This window comes from Brienomyrus brachyistius, chromosome 9, assembly GCF_023856365.1.
Source record: "Brienomyrus brachyistius isolate T26 chromosome 9, BBRACH_0.4, whole genome shotgun sequence".
In the NCBI taxonomy this organism is placed as follows: domain Eukaryota; kingdom Metazoa; phylum Chordata; class Actinopteri; order Osteoglossiformes; family Mormyridae; genus Brienomyrus; species Brienomyrus brachyistius.
Genome location: NC_064541.1, coordinates 7,173,402 through 7,193,723, shown reverse-complemented (window position 1 = coordinate 7,193,723; position 20,322 = coordinate 7,173,402). Strand labels below are relative to the sequence as shown.

General features: G+C 48.4%; 1 protein-coding gene across 1 annotated transcript in view; it reads right to left on the bottom strand.

Moving 5' to 3' along the window:
• The window catches only part of trak1a (trafficking protein, kinesin binding 1a), a 30,871-nt gene extending 19,799 nt beyond the window's left edge, over positions 1–11,072 (bottom strand). The window contains 2 exon segments of the mRNA XM_049026042.1: positions 231–425; positions 10,886–11,072. The gene's annotated coding sequence lies outside the window, so the exon portion shown is untranslated.
• Positions 11,073–20,322: the final 9,250 nt, after the last annotated feature.

Genomic DNA, 20,322 nt, shown 5'->3' with positions numbered 1-20,322 from the left:
GTTATTTCCATTTCTCTGAATCAGTGTTTCCCAATCCGGTCCTTGGGGACCCACAGATTGTCCACATTTTTTGCTCCCCCCAGTAGGAAGCTGGGAGGGAGCAAAAATGTGGACTGTCTGGGAGTCCCTGGGGACCAGGTTAGGAAACAATGGTGTAAAAGGCAGATGCGTCCCTGTGTGGTACGGAGGTGTGTGTCAGCAGACCAATCAGGATGCGGGGAGGCTCTTACGGAAGTACTTGAGGGTCTCCTCGATCTGCTCGGTGGTGAGGTTGAGGCCGGCGTCCTGCGGGATGAGCGGCGTGTGCAGCCAGTCGTCGTGATCGTAGCCGTAGATGGTGTCCGCCCGCAGCTTGTAGTGAGGTAGCTGCTCCTCCAGCAGACTGATGATCTCGACCTCTGGGAGATCTGTGCTGTTACACACGTCTGTGGGGGAAGGGAAACGGGGGGGGGGGGTTAAGTCAAGACCACAGCAGAGAATCAGAGTGAAAAAGCGGAGAGCTCAATGCAGCTCACATTCACGGCCTTCTATACACGGTAACAGCCAATAAGTTATAGGCAGCCACTAATGGTGGCCAACCTTTGTACATGTACCTAGATACTAACCTACTTCCCTTATCTTTTTCAATTTTTTTTCCATTAGCACACAGAAGTTTTATCTGACCGCGTCCAATTTCCATTCCCTACAGTCCCATTGGGCCATGGGATCTAATCAGATGAGATATGCAAAGACTGTGGACTCATCATTCTGGGGGTATGTCCTGACCTCTAGTGGAAAGCTGAGGTATTGCACCTGTTTGACACATACCGTATACGCACATGCAAGTCTAATAAAGCCAGTTCAATTAAGAGAAATTATTCATATCTTGGCTTAATGAGGAAAATGTCATAGCACAGGTCTCCAATTGTTCGGTTATCAAGGTCCATTGGCCTTTGTTCTGCCTAGGCTGTGACCTGTCTGAAGGTTACTGCCCCCCTTCAGAGAGAGTGTGATCCAGGAGCCACAACACAAGGAGCGAGCAAGTCTGCTTGCGTTATATCTATCCCTTGTTACTCACTACTGCTCACCATTAACATATCTGTCCACTTGCATGAATACAGCATAAATCAACTGTCACCCAAAGTCATTTGAGGCTTGTTCTTGGTCAAGAATGTTTAGCTTTACAGGTCATTTAAAGGTCACAGAGTGTCTGTGTGTGGATATGACTATGCATCTGTGTGAGTCGGGTGTACGTGTATGGGTCTGTTTGAGATATTTATGCGTATGTGTGTAAGCCTGTGTGTGTGTGTGTGTCTGTCTGTCAGTCTATGTCTGTCTGTGTGCACACAGCCTCAGAGGTTTAATTAGGGTTGTCTAACCAATACCTCACAGACTGTGATCTGTGTCCCGATAAACCCACCCCGGTCCCCATCCCCAAAGAAATATAAAGCTACAGAGCAGCATTACTGCTATTATTCTTACAACATTTCATCCCCGTTAAGGGCAGCAGTTAAAAATAACATTAACGTGCATGGAAGCTGGCTGCCTCTGGGCAGACAAAGTACCTCCTCATGTCCAGACAGACCAAGCCGCTGACCAGAAGTGGAGATTTGAGTCACTGACTTGCAACTCGACTTGGACTCAAATCACAAATTTGATGACTTGTGACTTGATTTGGCAAAACTGATGGAAAGACTTGGACGCGACTTGGACTTGAGGGCAATGACTTGAAACTTGGACCCGACTTGGACCCTACGACTCCAAAAGTCTCGAGGTTGTACTCACCCCTCTGGATACCATAATATTAATTTAATAATTTCTGTGCAAATTAATTCTGTGTTGTCATTTTCAATTGGCTGAATGCCAGATCTCCTGGAATAGTTTGCTGGAAAGATGCATCACTACCTGCATATACATAGAGGTAAAAACTATATGAGGACAACCATGAGTGTACACTCTCTTTTCAACAAATCTCTGCCTATAAAAAAACAGATCCGATGATGCACTGTGGGAGTTTTTTGCTGCAGCAAGTTTTAATCACTAAAGGTAAAAAACTGACATAGGTAGGGACTCGAGTTGTGAGTCATGTAATCTAACTTGGACTCGAGTTACAACTGATGACTTGTAACTCGACAGCAAATATTTTGGAAAGACTTGCACTCAACTTAGACTAGAAGGCAAATGACTCGAGACTTGACTTGGACTGCAATGTTTTGACTCAAAACTTGACTCAGACTCGCCAAGGAGTGACTTTTTCCCATTCCTGCCACTGACATGGGCGAAACAGGCCAGGAGGGGCCATCAGCAAACGAGCACAGCCATGATGCCGGGGGCCAATAGGGTGGACCCCAGGACTCTGCTGGTAGAATCACAGCAGGCGCTGAGGGTTTGATTTACTGGTGAAAACAGGATGAGATTACAGGAAGAGATGTAGAGGCCAGAAGACTGTGGCCAAAGATCAAGGCCTGTTGCATGGTTATCAGTTATCCGTACTGAGCAACCTCTTATTAGGGACTGCAGTGGGGAGGGTCAGTGACTGAACATGTGGATACATAGAAAATTCCAGAATCCCCTGGGGCCTGCGTGTGGCCTCATGAGGACAGCACTTACTGTGTGACTGAGCTGCACTGTGATCCCTCCCCACCCCCAGCTCATGGGAGTTTTACTTACACAAAAATGTTCTGAGGGCAGAAGGAAAAATAATGATCAGGCTCAGAGAGATAACCAATCAAATTGGAGAGGAGGTTGGTCCAAGACATCTGATCGGTTGGTCCCGCCTCCTCTAGCTGCTTGGACCCATCTCCTATACAATTTGATTGGTTAATTTGCTCTCAGAACATTTTCTTGTAAAGTATATCTCCAATGAGCCCCCCACCCCCTTCCAAGATGATTTCAGCTCTTCATGCAGCTGGATATCCTTCTTTGGCCCAGTTACCCATGGGGGACAATATTATTATCTGCTAACCCATTTACCCATTGAGGCACATTCTCTGCTCAGCAATAGTTCAGAGGGACTACGAGGATGGTGGGAAGTTTTCAGGCCCAAATCGCAGATGCTGACGGCCACCTTCTGGTGAAACCCATGGATCACACTCCACACATCTGCATGAGCAGAGTAACAATGCCTTCTTTCATACCAATATCATTGCTGGAACTTTCCTGGATCATGCTCAATGTAGGTTAGAATAGTTTGAATGAGCCACAGGCATCAGAGCAGACATGGATTAGAGGATCACACACACATATGTCCAAAACATGGTGGAAGGCATATATCATTATAATCAAACTCTGGAATCGGTCCAGCCTCTTCTTTGTCTCCTAGCAACATAGTCATATAAAGTAATTCATGAAGAGAGCTGACAGGAGCTCTTGATGTTGCAAGTGACCTGCTGCTCATTCACACACTGTATTTATAGGCATGTTTTGGGCAGCTGGTTTTTCTCCACTGTCCTTCCCTCCCCTCGACAGCCCCCACGCCGGCCAAGATCCCCAATCACAAAGAGCCATATCCAAACTGAATAAGCCGCAAAGAATCCAGACACAAGGCTCGTTCATGCCCAAGCTGCTCGCCACATGAAATCAGACATATTTCATTATATACCGATTGTGTGTCTGTGAGACTGAAAGAGAATCAAAACATTTTACACTTCCGATAAGAAAAAACAGGCTATTTATTGCGATCATAAACCCAACATTTCAACAGCTTAAGAAAAGGTCAGTCCGAAAGTTCTTAAAAAGTTTCCAAGTGGCTTTTTTAAAAAGCAAATGAGCTTGCATAGGTCACACAAAGTCACTGAGTGTCAGTGTTGAGCTCGGGCTGTGACTCTGCCGCGACGGGACCCGAAGCGAGCGCGGTACTCACTCATGCTTCTGGTGGCCCTCACACTGCCTCGGTACACGCGGAGTTACATTTTCTGCTTTGCCGGCCGCAGACGGGGGTGAGGGTGAGGGAAGGCGCTCACTGCCTCGCTGTCCAGTCATGCCCAGCATGCTGACGCCACCGGTCACATGGTACAGCCGCCCCCCAGCCAAACATAGACCAGTCACAGCGAGGCCAACTTCACCCCCCTCACTGTGACGTGGCCATGCACAGACCCCAGGGGCAGTTGGGATTTTTCTCAACCAGATGACCTCTTCTGCGCGCCTGAGGTCCCTGCACTGCAACGGTGTCCGGTTCTAAAAGGGAAATTCGATTAAAACCCTCTCCCAACACTGAAGCTAAGGAGGTAAATGTATGCTGAACTGTGGGTCAAAAAGTAAATAAATGAACCCTAAACACCATAAATCATAAACTTGAGTTTCACTGTCCAGCGTGTTAACAGGTGCCTCAGTGCTGTGATTTAGTTCCAACGTCTGCCAATGCAAATGTGTATTACAGCGGCGTGACGTCCGCGCTGGTATCGCTTTACGTCAGCGGGGACGTCACCCACGGCAACCATGCACGGCGCTATATGCTCCGCACTGCACAGTCAGACAGAGACATACAGCAAACAGAGGCTGGCAGGTAGGTGATCATACCATCAGTGTAAATCGTGTGGAAACGCTCACTTTGGGGGCTCTTGAGAATTATTCAGCCTCCCTCGTTATCTGTGGCCTTTTGGGAGATACAAATATCCTCCATAGCAAAAGTGAAATGGCCAGTAGGGGGAAAGTGATGTGGGGTGGGAGGGGGGTTGGGATGAGGGGGAGTGCAGAGCAGGGTGGTCAGAGGCAGTCAGGTTTCTACGGGGGGGGGGGGGGGTACGCCCTTTTCTGCACACACCCCCCCCGCAGTTTAGGATGCTATGCTCTGTTACTGAAAGGACTGGTGCACACAGACTCAAGGTGCAGAAATGAAATGTTGACAATCAATCCAAACACCCAGGTAAAGTATTACAATTCCTGCAATGTAATCCAGCCCACCAAAGTCCCCCCCCCCGGCCCCGAAGCAGAACCAGGACCATACTGGTCCAGGATCTTAGCCATCACGTGAGCAGCTGCCTAAATGCAAACCCTGAGAGGCACAGAGCGGCACCAAGCACAACAAAGCGCTACGATTCAGCATCCATCCTGTCCTGCCTGGGGGTGAGGGGCAGGATGGCAGGATGTGAGTCAGGCCTATTCAGGCCAGTGCGGCACCGCCGCAAATCAAACCTCACGAGGAGAGCAGTGAGCGCAGCCACTGTTTTCTTAAAGCAAACTGTTCCTATGGTGACGGTCAGCCAGTGCTGGGCCATGCAGTGTGATATATCCAAGGAGACGGCCTTATGCAACAAATACCGGGGAGGGGCATGGGAAACGAGGAGGGAATTATACACGGGGCGGTGGTGCGAGTGCGCACACACACACACACACACACACACACACACACACACACACACACAAACCTAAAATTAGGCACAGGCAGGGGGAGCTGTCAAACTGTCAAAGTTACACAAACATGGGGTCTGTGAGTGATTAGGATATATCTGTGAATACTGGAGTCTTGATCAAAACAGAAAAAATACACTTTTACTATATAAAATCAAGCCAAAATCACTGGATCCCTGAACGTTACTTTACTTACATTGCTATATGTGTGAACTTAATAGAGACCAGTATATTCCAATTTCCACAGCGCCTCACAGAAAGCAGGGTTCACTGTCATTAACTTGGACTGTCTGCACAATAACCTTAATGTGCTGGAGTATGACAGATACGGTCCAGAGCTGGAGTATGACAAATACGGTCCGGTGCTAGAGTATGACGCCTACGGTCCGGTGCTGGAGTATGACGCATGCGGTCCGGAGCTGGAGTGTGACGCATGCGGTCCGGAGCTGGAGTGTGACGCATACGGTCCGGAGCTGGAGTGTGACGCATACGGTCCGGAGCTGGAGTGTGACGCATACGGTCCGGAGCTGGAGTGTGACGCATACGGTCCGGAGCTGGAGTGTGACGCATACGGTCCGGAGCTGGAGTGTGACGCATACGGTCCGGTGCTGGAGTGTGACGCATACGGTCCGGAGCTGGAGTGTGACGCATACGGTCCGGAGCTGGAGTGTGACGCATACGGTCCGGTGCTGGAGTGTTACGCATACGGTCCGGTGCTGGAGTATGACGCATACGGTCCGGTGCTAGAGTATGACGCATACGGTCCGGAGCTAGAGTATGACGCATACGGTCCGGTGCTGGAGTATGACGCATACGGTCCGGTGCTGGAGTATGACGCATACGGTCCGGTGCTGGAGTATGACGCATACGGTCCGGTGCTGGAGTATGACGCATACGGTCCGGTGCTGGAGTATGACACATACGGTCCGGAGCTGGAGTATGACGCATACGGTCCGGAGCTGGAGTATGACGCATACGGTCCGGTGCTAGAGTATGACGCATACGGTCCGGTGCTGGAGTATGACGCATACGGTCCGGTGCTGGAGTATGACGCATACAGTCCGGTGCTAGAGTATGACACATACAGTCCGGTGCTGGAGTATGACACATACAGTCCGGTGCTGGAGTATGACACATACAGTCCGGTGCTAGAGTATGACGCATACAGTCCAATGCTAGAGTATGACACATACAGTCCGGAGCTGGAGTATGACACATACGGTCCGGTGCTGGAGTATGACACATACAGTCCGGTGCTGGAGTATGACACATACAGTCCGATGCTAGAGTATGACACATACAGTCCGGTGCTAGAGTATGACGCATACGGTCCAGAGCTGGAGTATGACACATACGGTCCGGTGCTGGAGTATGACACATACAGTCCGGTGCTGGAGTATGACACATACAGTCCGGTGCTGGAGTATGACACATACAGTCCGGTGCTGGAGTGTGACGCATACAGTCTGTTGCTGTAGTATGGAGTGTCATGCTGTCCCGTCAAGAGAGTGAAACTCAGCGCCTGGTGTCACCTGAAAGGTCAAGGCCAGCTCACCTGCACACTACCCACTGCCACCCAGCGGAGAGCGATCACGCTCCTCCCTGTGCCAGTTACGCCTTTCCTGATACGCAAAGCAAGGAGGGACACCACGGACAGATTAATGGATTAGTGAGAGGATTAAAGTGTACAAGGCAGCCGTCCAAATGACCGGAAGAGAGCAAAGACAACAAGACAGCAACTACTAAAGCAGCACATCTTACACAGGAAGGCACAGGGAAGTGCAAAGAAGCATACATTTTAACTTGGAAAGGTCTGCTGACAATTACACAAGACCCGGCAAAGTACACCTCGTGACAGACACCATGGACAGGCTGACCCTTCTGTTCACTCCAGATACCAAAGGCTGGTATCTGATGATGTCAAGAGGGTAAACATGCCGACCTGTGCCGATTGCCAAGCAATTAAGGCAAAGAAGGGAGAAACTCCACCTCTGATACGTGCAGAGTGGAACGATTCAGCAGCAGATTTCACAATGACCCCGATTTCAACAAGGCATTTCGGTCACTTAAAGAAAGCAGCAGAATCACTACCGACCACAGGGAGACACAGCCCTGTGTTACAGAACATTCACAAGCAAATAACTCAACGCTTCAGAATATGCTGCTGAGAGATTTTTGCCCTCCCATTTGTCTTTGCAATACATAATAGCTATTTATACATAATTTATGCAACCTGAGATAAGTAAAATTCAGCTGGAACTACTAAAATGTAAATCTGGAACAGTATACCAGGATTACAAACTGGTTACAATCTGGCTCATGTGATCAGCCTGTTTGTACTTTGTGTGTGTGTGTGTGTGTGTGCGTAGAGCACGCAGCTGCACTACACGAGCGGCTTGTTTGGAGCAAAGCAGATCTGATTTACAAAGGCACAGTGTCCCCAGCTTTTATGTGCTGCTTCAAGCTATATTTAGAACATAAGGCACATCACCAAAATGAAGAAGCAAACAGCAGGGGGCAGCAGGGAGCTGCAGGGGCAGCAGGGAGCAGCAGCAGGCAGCAGGGGGCAGTTATGAGCAGATCTTATATCAGATCTTAGTGCATCATTGTGTGGCCTTGGCTGCATGAGCAACCAGAGCCTCTGTTATTCAGCACCCCCCCCCCCCCCCCCAAAAGATGATAGCAAATCCAGTCAGCCACAGGTCAGATTCTCACCACATCTACTTATCTCAGGATTTCAGGATTCACATGCAAACACATGGACACAGACCCGATCTTCTGCGTAGGTTTGGTCAAATATTTGGTGCACAGGTCACATAAATGGAAAAATAATCTGTCAGGAGGAACAAAAATCATGGTAGCGTATGGCAAACACACACACTGCGTCAGCTTAGGACCAGTACTGCCCAAAATGCAGAGACTGGTACACAACTTTGGGCGAAAACTGTACACGGCGAGTCTCGCAAAGCCGGCATTTACGGCAGGGCTGCTTCTCAGACACCCACAGGCACCTTTTACCCTGTAAACCACACTTTGGGGGGGTCATTATCACAGGTGACTACTTTGCATCATGTTTTTAATGGCCAAAGAATATGAGGCCATTTTACAGGGTCAGACATGCCCTATTGTGCAAATACTGTTCCCTCATGATAACGGCCCAATACACACAGTCAAACAAATTCAAACGTGGCTCTCTGAATTCAAACATTATATATACACAGTGCATATAATTTTATCACAGTCTTTTCTAACTGTTTCCATCCTTTTTCATATGGTGGCATAAGTTTGGGCTTTCTGGTTACCATCAGCGCTAAGCCAGCTAACAGGGAGCATTCACAAAACATTAGTCAACTTATGTAAAGGTCTTCTCAAAGTCGGCAGAGAACATTATTAATGTTGAAATATAGAATTTTATATTCAGTGTTGGGGAAGTTACTCAAAAATAATCCATTACTGACTGGGGTGGGTAGTTCGGGTCCAGAAAGTTGAAATCCAGACCAGGTTTGGTTTCAGCCATTCAGTTAAGTACTCTTAGACTGTAACTCTTTATACTCAACTGGATGGTTGAATCATAACCTTGGTCTGGATTTGTACTTTCAGGACCTGAACTTTCCACCTGTCTTTAATGGATGGACGTTGCGAGTAACTTCCCCAACACTGTTTATAATAAAATACTGTATGATGGAGCTACATGTGAATAACGAAAAATCGTTAGCTGGGAAAAGACAGAGCGAAACATCCATGTGCAAACATTACTTTTAAAATACGGATGAGGAGGGGAAAGGAAATACAACCCAAAAGAGTGCCGCATAATTTTATTTATTTATATTTTTTGCCTTTTACAGCCTTAACCCTTGCAGAAATTAAATCGCTGGAAGAGTATATACCATCCTTTCAACATTATTGACGTTTCTAATGTCTAATCAGTGATAAGCTCGCTTTTGTACGAGTTAAACAGCCGATATTTTATTTTTAATTTTCGGTCCCACCCACATTGCGCTGTATACGATTTCACGGAATTTTAACACGCCAATTGCAAATCGCCGCTGTATTAATCTCCATTCATGCAGATCCGTATACGGAAGTGGCCGCTTTAAGCGCCGGTCTCGTTTACTGCGCTATTTTATGGGAAGCTTTCTGGCTGTAAAACGGTGATCATATCTCTCCTCGCTTTTCCGTAAGCGGTACTTCTTCTTCCGAGAAGGAAACACCCCATCAGTCATATTTCATCATGCATCATTGTAGCCGCTTCGCGCACACGCCAGTAGGCTAAGCGTGTCTGTTCGCCGCGAGGGAGATCCGACCTGCACACAGGCAGGTACTTACCTCATGGGGTTGCCAGCTGAAGTGGAGATTTTCAATTCGAGACAAGTCTGCACACGCATTTACATCTATTTAGCAGTTTTATTACCTTGTAAATAGTCTGTAGTGTTTACAAACTGCCCTAATGTAGCTAATTTTAGGTTCATAATGGAATAATACAGATTTGCCGAAAGAAAGCGTAAGTGTTACATCAGATGCGTGGGAGTTGGCAACCTGCCTCATCAGATACCGACACGGTTTGCCCAGCGCCGGGTGCAGCGTCTCGGCAGGATCGGGGGCAGGGCAGCCTACAATGGCCATTACAAGATTCGCTTGGGGTTTTGCATAAACAGTTAAAAGGTATGTAGGGGATGACAGTTATCAAACCATGTCGGCAGATTAATCGAGACTGATTATTGTCCCGACTGTCTCAGATCTGTGCACATCACGCTCTAGTGAAGTTTTTATTTATAAGCAGCGTATATAAATCAGAACGTTCACCTTGTATAGCCGCACAGCTGAGTCCCAACATCCGCAGATTTATTTCAGCGGCATTACAGCCGCGGTCTATTTTTAAGCCACTCCTCGGAAAAACTTGTGATATGGAGAGTAAAAATACTGGCCGCCCTTTTCTGAGTCACCCTGCAACAGGCGCGCGGGGGGGGTCTTATTCACGCTCTGAAACCTCTGAACGACCTCCAGACGGTGCTTTCTGATAAATAAATGTCCGTTTCAGACAAAATAAAAAGGGCTTTTCTCAGCAGAGCTAACTGCAAGATAACTGCAGAACTCCTACATTTCGGTGATTTTTATATCTGTGTATATTGGGGAGACAGCTGACTGTCTTTAAAACTGGCAGCAGCCTGATTGAAGTCCAAGTGAATATTTTACATACCAATCCCCCCCCATACACACCAACAGGCAAGCCACTGAGGATAAACAGCTGTCCAGTTTAAAAAAACTGATAACTTGCTGGTGTACTTTGATGCAATTCTTCTTCATTTGGACTATGCTCAGTAAACGTCAAGCTTTAAATCGGGGAGTGAACCGTTTCCGGGGGCCGTGCCCAGCCCTTGCACACCTTGAGGACCTACTGGTCTAAGGATCCCACGTTCCCCACAATTACCCCAGAGAGGCTATGATTTTCTCACAGCGATCAGGTGGAAGACCTGAGGGCAGCCAATCAGGCGTCACAAGGCACCTGAAGCCACCAATCAGGAGACGCACAGAGCTGAGGGGGTGGAGTTCTGCATACCAGTGATGGTCCCCGCATCCCTGCAGACGATGACAGGGGGCGTGTCTTCCGGGGCGACATCCTCGGTCACGTACTGCTCCTCGCAGACGCCGGGGGTGATGGCAGAATCTGGCTGCAGGCGGCGAGGCTCGGGGGGGGGCAGGACGGAGGCCGAGGCACTATGGAGGGAGGCCGCGGGGTCCAGCTTGGCTGCTTTTCACAGGCGAGCGCCACGTGCCATGGGCGGGGCCACGCACGGCCAGCTTGGGGAGGGGCAGAAGGGTGGAGAGGCGACCCCAGCACTGGGGGCAGGCTGGCGTCCGGAAAATGGAGCAAACGTTACTGGGGAAAGAAACAGAATGGGCAGGGTTACCATTTGAGCCAAGAGGTGGAAAGACAAAACATCAGGGAGCAGACACTGGCACTCAGGACAACGTTTAGTGGGAGAGAAACGCCCCCAGGACAGTGCAAATCGTAAGCTACAGTGTGCAGCCATCCAAATGCTTCTCTCAGTAGGAAGATTAGTCCAGGCTAGCTGCGTACAGCTCAGGAGCTACCGGTTACTTGCATTAAACCAAGAAGTTCTTAATAGTCCTGGATCTGATTTCTACCCTGATTTGCTTGTTCTGGATGTTTACACCCAGAAATCAAGTGAGATGTGGAACAGAACCAGACACGCTCACCGATTCAGAGATGCAGGCACATGCCGAGATTCGCCGCTCAGGCGATTTGGCTAAGGCTGCGTGCCAGTGGCTGGTTCTGTGCCGCTCGCCTGCAAGAACCGGAGCTCAGACGAGGCCCTGGGAAAATAATCCCGGGGAGATCAGACCAGGTAGATCCCTAAAGGCACGTAGGTGGCTTCAGCGCTGAATTAGCCGGTGGTATGAGAGGTTACACCCATTGAAAGGAGACGTCTGTAGCTAGATTATACTGTGTGAGGGTAAGAACATTTAGTTATAAATGGGATGGACACTGAACAACATCCAGTAAGCAAGTAAGTGTATTGTTTTAGGAGACTTCTAGAAAACACCATGACACATGTATTCGTCTAGTACAAGTAGGTCTTTCGTGTTAGTTTATTATGTTTTCACACTTACCGGACCATTGAACAATGCAAAGTAAGGTTCATTACTTAAAATAAAATTTTTCTCTATCCAGATTTTCCTACAACATTAATCTTCGATTTTGAAGGAAAAAGTAACTACCCTTCAGTCCTGGATTGTCACTGGTGACCAGTTCGTCACGTCCCTTAAATGTTTCCTTAACTCAGTGTCGACAAACTACTAACTGAAACCGCACAACCAAGTCAAAAGTCACAGAAACATCTAGATCCCGTGACCCAGTCGCACAGCAGATTTACGACAGAAGGATTTGTGTATGAAACAAAGAACTAAATACATACCAGTAAATCCTCCTGCAACTGCCACTTACGTTTGAAAAGGTGCAAAAAAAGCTGACATTGTCTTAAGTTTTAATATGTATTTATAGTAACCTATAGGGAAAAAGCCATTAGTGAGTAAATGTTTACACCAATGTCCGATGAGTTCCCCTTCCACAAGTCCACGCCAGACGACCTCTTCGCATTCCTCTGCGTTCTCTCGTAAATGACCCCACAGCAGCTTTGGAGGGGCCAGCTAGCTTCCTAAATCAAAGGTGGGTCACCTGGACTCGGTGATCGTGCAGATCTTAATCAGGGGTTTTAAGGTGTGTGTAAGTTAAGCTTATTACATTACACAAAGAGGGCCAGTGACCAAATATCGACTCCAGATGATTAACCAGGCCCCCCACCCACAATCACAGGGAAATGCAGATACCACCACTTCTGTTAGATAAAGGATATTTCAAATGTCAGGGGAAAACAGAAAACAGGAAAATGTATTGCCCTGTGATACCTGTTAATCAAGGTAACCGTGACAACAAAGGTGGCTCACACTGGGGACAAAGCGCATTGCTGACACAGCCCCCTGAGCGTATGGAGACGGGGCACCTTGCGTGACTGGGGGGGGCTGCTGGGGGCTCCTCACACCCCCCACAAACTGAACAGAGCCTCGCTGCTGACCTGCAGGCCGCAAACGCGCCGCGACTCAGGCCTAGAGGGCAAGTATTACGTCTCAATCAGAATGTGCGCAAAAGTCTCAGCGGAAAAGCGTAGCACTCCTGGAAACCCGGCATTTCAGTCCAAACATTTCCTTCTGTGAATGCCATGGTCCTCATTACACGTGACTTTCAGCACACGCTGAACCCGCTTCTGGTGGCAGCCTGGCCGTGGTGGAGCGTTGGACGTAGCATGGGGAAGCGCTCGCCAGCTTCCTGGCATCCAGGCATGCCCCCCCCCCCCCCCCGGTTTCTAGAAGCCTGCCGGAAGCCCCAGGAGCACATGTGCATATATGACCGCGCCGGCTGCCCTGGCAGAACGTCAGGCGGTACGCTTATCGGAGGACTCGGGCGCGGTTGAAGGTCACCAAAAGTCACTGCACACCTGCGGCGTGACACGTTTCTGTTTACCTCCGACCCGCCCCCTGTCGAGCCCCCGCTAATCTGCGGGGCGTGGCCTCGGCCTGCAGGTCTGTCAAGACGGCTGCCGATGCTCGGCGCTCATTAAAGAACTGTGGGAAATGTTACCGTAATGTGGTGTGGGGCCAGAGGGGACGCCCCCTTAAAGACCCTCCCCTGCTACATTCTTTTCACATTTACACAACATCTCTGCAGATTCTTGGTGGAAACCTCAGAGCATTTACAGAGCTTCCTCCCATCTTAAATCTTAATGTATTACTGGAGCCAGAGATACCATATAGCTCCCAACCTGAGAAGTGTGTTATTAAGACGCATCTTTATACAGCACAGTGAAGATGACAGGCTTGTTATATCAAGACAATGAGCCCCTATTTACATTTATATGACAAAAAGCTGAAATATGAACTCAGACATCTCATAACAATCTAATGTCTATATATAATTCTCACACAGGTGATAACAACATTGCTTGTTCCTTTTGGTTGTAGTGTTAATGGATAGTTATAAGGTATATACCCAATGATAACTGTCACATATCTTTTCCCAGTTATTTTCTATGCAGCACTTTAGCAAACCTCCAAAACAGCGACATACAAGCAGAGTCAACAAAACCCTGGAACGTTTCCCCGGGAATCTGCCAGTGCTCAGATTCCCTCCAGGAGCTATACATGTGAGACTCCCGCTACTTTAAAGGGATCAGCAGGGCATTTACCCAGGCCGACGTGACGCTCGCATCGTGCGCTGTGTGAATTATTAGCGAATCCGCCGGTCCTGACAAGCTGAACCTGTTGGAAGCTGCTAAGTTGCCCTGATTGCCCTCTAACGGGCCAGAGCGAAGGCGTGCTTATACATACACAGAGGAACAGCTTCAGGGTCACACACTGCCCTCAAACACCAGTCTGACATTAAGAAAACACCAGCTCCCTGCGCTAACCAGCTAACGCTAACCCGAGAGACCTGACATTTCGTCCGAACGGTTTTTATTTTGTTTGATCTTATTTTGTTGATCCTCACACTACTCCTCTGTTTGGAAATGATGCAGATAGCCAGCTGCGGCAGCGCAGTGAGGTCAGGAGCCCCTGACCTGAAGTGTTCTGGGTGACATAAAACACCCCTGTCTGTCTGCTCACAGAGATGGGGGCACGGCCTTTTCTGGGGGGGGAATGCAAACTCTCTCACTCTCTACTGTGCCCCCAGTCATGTGTCCACCCTCCCCCCCTACCCACCCACTTCCCTTCAGGTCTTTGAAAAGAGAAAAACGGAGCACTGTAAATATCTCTTATCTCCAAGCATCCCCCCCCCCGCTCCCCCTCCATCTTTCCCTCCCATCTCCATCTCCATCTCTGCCGCTCACCCAATCTTCTTCTCCCCCTGCCACCCCCCTACATGGGCAGGGCATGATGGTTCCTCTCACACTGAGCAGAACCTCCGGGTGAAATCCACCCCGGTGGGGGGGGGAGGGGGCTCTCGCTGTTCATTTAAACTGATTTCCCTCTTCTTTGCTCTTTCCAAAATGATGAATCAAACTCCGTTGTCAAATTATCAAATTTCACTGGCGCCGCTACAATCAACAAAGTTATGGCTCACAGACATGTGTCAGCCCAGATGCTCCATTTTGAAGCCCTACTCACAAAACATATTATTTACCATTTGCCACCCACTGACAGCATTAACTGCCACTGCTGATACCATTCAGGGAAGTGCCCTTTACCGGCATCTTACCCGGAAACATTACCAGGATGAAAACTCTGGTTCTTCTCCTGATCCCTTTGGCCTCTGACATAATTCCCTTTGGAAAACCATGAAATCCCAATTCCAGACCAGTGATTCTGGCCACATAACGCACACGGAACTTTCTGCCAGTCAGATGCTTTAGATGTCACACAGAGGAGAGACAAATCCAGTCAGATGGCGACAGGGCTGCGTACGTGCATCGCAGCACAGAGCTGTGTCGCGGAGCCGCGCTTAAACCAAAGCTCTGCAGGACCCTGATCTCAGGTAATTAATTTGCCGTAATTACCTCACTCAGACATTTCCTCCATCTCCGTATAAAGTCCTCGACGCGGTCTTATCAAAAGAGCGTTACGGTAAACCATAAAATGTCCTGCTGAGATATCTGACACCCCACTAATAAAAAGTATGCAAATATACAATGACAGAACGTGAGCAAATGCACAGTGTGTGTCTGAATACGACAGTCTTTGTCCTATTTTCAACATCCGTGATCCGGGAGTCGGTAACATGTAACAAGGGCCCATGGGATGCTCAGTATATAGCATTTTTAACTAATATGCAGGTTTCCAATTGGGTCCCCAGACTCTGCCCCCTTCCATGAAATCGTAATTGATGATTGGTCAGGTGGGGAACATATTGTGAATTTCTTTGAGGGAGAATACAAAGGAACGACATGTGTGTCTGCGTTCAGGTTCAGGATACGAGCCTCTAGCCAGCCACCTTCATGAGACGATGTCCAATAACCACCTCATTTCCATCTGTATTAGTCGGCAACTTCCATACGTTCCAATAAACAAAAAAAACAAAACTGTCGTTAACTCCTTGTTGGTAAGGCCACGATCAATTTTCATTAATCACAAATGACAAATCTGAGACTGAATGAGATGCCCAATGGCAAAATCATCGGGTCTGGGTTTTATGCACTGACAGCAGACTAGCTACTGACCCAGGGCTTGAATCACAAAGCAGGATTTAGAAGATACCCCACTGCAATAAAAGATAGGAACATATCGTGCAAACAGCCAGTAGGCTCACAGGCCAGGAGCAGGTGCCTGTGAGTGTACTGCATGACCTGATAGCCAGGAAGCATGCCAGCAGCATTGTGTCAGACCAAGAAATGCAGTTTCATGATACAAGCCCAATAGCCAGATGCAGTGGACAGAACAGGCTTTCCCAGAATCCTGCCTCCAACCCAGTTCCCTCTGTCGGCCTGCTGCAGGACACGTCTCCAGCTGCAAACCGACCGCTGAACAGCACACATCAACACACAAAGGACCGTTTGATGGAGAGGTGGGCGGGGCCAGTGCATTTAATCAGTGTGAGGGCTCCCGCCGCAGACCTCATACCAGCCTGCTAAATCGCCACTTTGTTCATCTGTCACACCCTCCACTTCCGCTTAGCCCCGGCAGGAATAAGTGCTGCAGGCGTCCTACCCAATCACGTGACACACGCATCTAACGACGATTCGTTTAGCCCATTTTGCAATCAGACACAGCCTGGTGCCACCCCTGGCCACACTGGGGCAGTGGTTCCCTGGATCAAGGCGTGAGACGAATTCCACCGGTCAACGTCACCCTGCACAGTTGCTACCTTTGTACAAGTCACAGAAGTGGCATCTCACGTGTCCTTGCGGCGCAGAACTCAGCCATCGTTTAAAGTTACGCGGCGACCGCAGAGTCACTCTCTGTCCCCTTAACACCAGACAGACAACCAAAACCAATATAGCTTCTGATAAAGTGACACCTGCAGAAGTATGTTCATTTAAGGGCAGCAGGGTCTCATCAGGCAGCCTCTTTCAAACCTGCCACCAAAACAGATGCCCATGTGATACAGCGGACCCAGTGGCCAGAAGGGGGATCCAGCTGAGGGCCGGCTGCCATGGCAACGACAGCCGCTCCTTCAGCAAGCTGACCCTCTGCTGGGTCATTGTTTGGCTCTGTGAGATTTGGTGTGTAGGGGGGGATTTCCACAGAGACAGAGAGCAGAGAAGATCTCCAGGCCGTGTCCGGTCCCCCCCTTCCGGCACACTGCACCGGTTTCTGAAATAGTCTACTGTAAAAAGTCGGACTTAAATACCGGAGAAATGTTATCTGTGAGAATAAATATCAGCTCAGTGTTACTCCTCTTCTATGTTAGTTCGTTGGTTCACTTTATTCACGACACAAAAGTAGGTCCATAGCAAGGATATTCACACATGAACCTTAAAATGTATGACATTATTTGTACAGTTTCAGATATTAAAAACAACATTACACTAAAATATTCATGAGATCACTACAGACAAAGAAATAAACAAAAAGAGAAAACATGAGCGTATGTATTTTCCATTGGGATCAATAAAGAATATCCAATATATTTAATGTGATCTATCATCACACATGAGAATTTCAGTGTTGACAGGGCGTGTCCCTACGCTGTGCTTCTGTGGGCTGACACCAACCCCCCCTCCCCCTCCCCACCCAACCCTGCCCAAATTAAGCAGTTGGAGGGACAGATGAATGGAAAAAGAGATACAAGTACCTTCTAGCACGATGCTGCAAAAACAACTGAAACAAAAACTACGGCAGAAATGCGGAACAGGAAACGGCCTTCTATGGCTGCTGATGCGTTTCCTTTCAAGATCGCTGCACTGTTCAGCAGTGCCGCCCCCCAGTCTCACAGACGGCTTGTAGCACCTCCGCCTGACCTGAGGCCACATCACTAGAGGAAATAACGGCTTAGGAGGTCAAACACATTTAGCTAATCAGACAACCAGGGTTATACAGACTGGAAATGTAAAAAATAAAAATCCATGCATCCATGATTTCATAACCAAGTTATGGTCACTACAAGGCCGGGACCTATCCCATGATGCAGTGGGACAGTATAGCCTGGAAGAGATGCCAGTCTCTCACAATGTATCACACACTTGGGGGAAATTAGAGACACTAATCCACCTGAACCACTTTCACAACTTCCCACATCCTTAGACTGTGTGGGGTGAAGAAGATGTCAGATTATACAGAAAAAAACCAACACAAATGGGGTGACACTCCTGAAGGTGTGACACCAAAGTGCTACCTAAACTGGAACTTAGCATGAAGTTATCAGTAATGACACAGGCCCTGCACCATTCCGCACAGAAACCGTGCGGCCCACAGGTTCCAAAAACAGGCATGTGAGCTGTTACGGAGGATGAACAGTGACGGAAGATGACGCCAAGAACAGTAACGTGCCCGGTACAGTACACTGCGGAGCATGGACCTTCACCCCAAGAGGATTAAACCAGGCCAAGCAAATCGGGTGCCAGAGAGGAGCAGTAGGAGAGAGACACCCAAAAATAGCTGGGATTTCCCGACACAGAGACGGGAAGCTCCAGAATCACCTGGAAAATACAAAGACCTGCAGCTGAAAAAACACTGGGAGCGAAAGCAGAAACTCCCACTCCGTGGAGGGCCAGCCGCATGACTCACAGCGAAAGACGCCGATCGGAAAAAACGTGCCACCTCCCGCCCGGTGCTACCCTGGACGACGTGTGCCAGCTTGGGAACACCATTAACTACACAGGCAGTCTGTTAAAGTGTGGGGGGGGGTCACCAATGATTTGCCTGTTATTACTACTAACCTGCCCCGTCCCAAAACGTGACCTTACTCTGTACTACTGAAATGCACCATGACCTTACTCTGTACTACTGAAATGCACCATGACCTTACTCTGTACTACATTCACACATCATCACAGCGCTAAAAGACACGCCCATTTATGACCACCATCACGTACACATAAGTCACCAGCAGGTGAAAAATGGCTCTTAAACTTTCCCCCATATCTATTCTGGTTTATATTCTTCAAGGTATAATAATGAGTTAATGATGCTCAGAAATGACAATCCAAGTTATAAATGATGTCAGCCCTAGTCAATCATTGACTAGTACACAACCCCAATACACATAACACGGGGTCAGAACACAGTTTAAAACTTTGCGCCAGGAAGGTCTTGTTTGAAGTAATAGCCGTGTTTGTCACATCAAAGTCACTTCAACTCCAGATACATCATCGTGAGAAAAGGCGGCTGCAAAAAACGAGCCCCTACAGCTGGGAAATGATTTACGACCGAGACTGTCCACTGACTTCAGTAATAGTTTATATGTAAAAAGATGAAGATTACTTCGTTTCTTGTAGAGGGAAGGCCCATAAAAGAGCTTGCCCGGTTTCTCTTAGGGATACAGTAACCATATGTTCATTTCTAACGCGATATGCTGGAGTAGAAAACCCTGTCTAAGATACCGTAAAACGATCACCCCCATGGAACAATCTTCGGGTCCAATGGGAATTCCGCAGTCATACCATCTGCTGGAGGATTAAATATACTGTATATTCCATTCATCAACCTGGTCTGTTATCAGAGTTGAGCTTTCACTTATTAAAATGCATACACATTTACAGCAAGACAAAGCTTGCACTGCTGTACTTGAAAGAGCACACGGGCGTAACAGAATACGAAGTGTATCTATTTTAGTGCCATCAATAGCATGAATACTGACAGCCCCCTTCACACTGCATTTGGCCACAGTCAAACTCAAGTCATTTTATCTTAAATAAACTGATACGAGCGGGATTTTGTCACGTTTAACCGCTCATAATGTGTAAAAAAATACGTGTACGAGCATGTAATGGATTATTGTAACTTTCATTATTTACACGAGGTTGGTCACATCTGCGCCGTGTCCGAATAAGCGATGCTGATGCCTTAATAAAAAAAAAAACATACAACTTTGAGTGAAGTAGGAAGTGGATGCTACTTACCAACTGGGTGATCGCTGACAGAGGGGATCCCCTACAGGCGCGCGGCCGGCGAACACCCCCGCGGCGCGCGGGCACACACGCGGCGTTTGGGGGCACAGAGGCGGTGTTTGCGGGCGATCAGCTTCAGCCTTCCGTCAGCGCTGCTCATTGAGTAAAACTGTGCTTGTATCGTGTTACAGAGCAGCACCGATTACCGCACGTCCGCGATGCGCCTTGCGAGCCGGCGGCTCTCCCACACTCGTATGGGACCAGACGTCTCCGCTTTCCAACTACCTTAAATAAGTTTTCCTGGTTTCCAGCCTGCCTGGGTCCGCAAAAAAAGCTCGCTGCATCCTCGTCGCGTCCGTTCTTTATTCCCACTTGCCCAGTCCTCTATCGGCTAGACGTAGGCGGCATCGGGGGGCGCCCGTGCGGCATGTCTTCC